The following is a 2,011-nucleotide window of genomic DNA, read 5'->3' on the forward strand; positions in this document are numbered from 1 at the left end:
TTCAAAGAATTGGGTTGACACCTAAATGACCTCGTGGGTTGACCCATTTATCTAAATCCTCTTTTTGAAGCATTGAGAGGCCAATTAAATTCTGCCTAATTTTGTAGTTGTTTTTTTCTAATTGTGCTCACAAAAGATTAATTTAGAAGTATCAAAAGATCCTCATGTTGGCTATCTTAGTTATAAACGGGAGGCTAATTGTGTTGTCTTGTTGGCCTGGGAGGCATGATTTTCCATGTTAATGTTGAGATCTGTAGAATCTGAACAAACTTCTAGGGAAAACCAGCCCTTACATACATGTCTCCAGATGAGCCAAATGCCCCAGATATCCCTGTAGGGCTGCTTCATGCCCTAAGGGAAATTTTTCTTAGACAACTCCACAGAGATTTTAGTCATCTAAGAATACCCAAGCAAGGGCCAGCGAGAGCTTACCAGATGCCACCAGAACCGGGATGATTTTCTAGGCATGGGCCCCTCTCCCGGGCCCCTCTCTTGGGGTGCACGCATTCCAGGGTATCCTGTTCTTCTCCCTGGGGCTCCTCCTAGCTTCTCCGGGATTGGCTACTGTACTGCACTGGATGACTCAGGAGCCCATCTCTGTGATTCCGGATTTGGGAATCTGAACAACTATCATCATCCCATTGGCTATTTGGGTTGGGGAAGCAAGTATCCTGTCTCTTGGAGCTAGAGAGTTCAGTCTCTCATTTACCCAGCAAAGATTTTGTCACAGGCTCTCAGTAAGCAATCTAATTAAAAAGTCGAGATTAAAAGCAGAAACTCATTTTTTTCCTCTTTCCCTGGATTATCTCAACCCTTATGCACTTGGAGGAATTTCTAAGAGCAGCTCAAATAAAGTCGTGGCCTTCTACTTGAAGCAAGGAAGCCCGCAATTCTGAGAGAAACTCACCCAAGTTCACCTAATGTGAAGCACGGAGGTGGTGGGGCACAATGGGCCCTCGCTAGGGTCCAGGGTGGTTCTGGGTGGGCTTCTTAAGAATCCTGCCATACTACACCAAGTACATGTCAATGTAAAGAAACCTGTGGGGAATTTTTGTAATAAGAGTTTATTTGAGCCAAACTGACAAAATATGTCAGGAAGCAAGATCTCAAATGCTTCCAACAACTTTTCTTTATGTGTAGGGATCCTAGCTCTTCTTTACCCAGAGGATGGGACACAGCCTCTAGTTCTTTCTAGAAAGACTCCCAACTGTCCCAGGGTTTTTGTTTTGTTTTTAGCATCGTCCATATTATACCTGGATCTCTGGATAGCACATCTTCCTAATATCAGTGATTAAAATGTTTCACAGTCTTTCCTTTTCATTTTCCTTCTTCTTTAGCCACAGCAATTCAATTAAACAAAATAAATAGGCTCCATCTCCATTGTTGGAGACCCTAGGCAATTAACCTTTTGAGAAGCAGCAGCACAAGTTAGAGATCTATGAGCCCTCAGGGGTTGCACCGAGTTTAACCCCTTGCACAGAAAGTTGAAGCCAGGGTTCATGGTACCTATTTTGTAATTACATATTACTTTCCTTTGTTAGGGATCAACTTTCTTTTCTTTAAGGCAAATAAATTCCTCATTAGGAACCATTGAAACAATCTCCTTGACTACAAAGAGGGTACTGAAACTGTCCTATATCTTAAATGTGATGGTCACTGCACAACTGTATCTGTTAGAACTGTTGATTAAAAAGGTCAATTTTTACTGTACATAAATTATACCTCAAACATAGAAAAATGTGGTTGATACAATACTAAAGCAGGGGAAAATGGCTTATGTAGATATATGAATAAGGAGGAGGAACTCAGGAAAATTTAAAACTGTACTTTGTTGAATGAGGAGATAATTTTCCCTCTTAAACATTTTTTTGTAATTGATGTGAGTTTTTGGAGCTGTAAATACATTTGAAAACTTAGATGAGCGTTTATAAAAGTGTGTGGAACTGTACATTTAAAATTAGCTCACTTTATACACTTTATGTTATCAATTAAAGTTTTAAAAGAAGGCTTA

This window comes from Hipposideros armiger, unplaced genomic scaffold, assembly GCF_001890085.2.
Source record: "Hipposideros armiger isolate ML-2016 unplaced genomic scaffold, ASM189008v1 scaffold_748, whole genome shotgun sequence".
Classification (NCBI taxonomy): domain Eukaryota; kingdom Metazoa; phylum Chordata; class Mammalia; order Chiroptera; family Hipposideridae; genus Hipposideros; species Hipposideros armiger.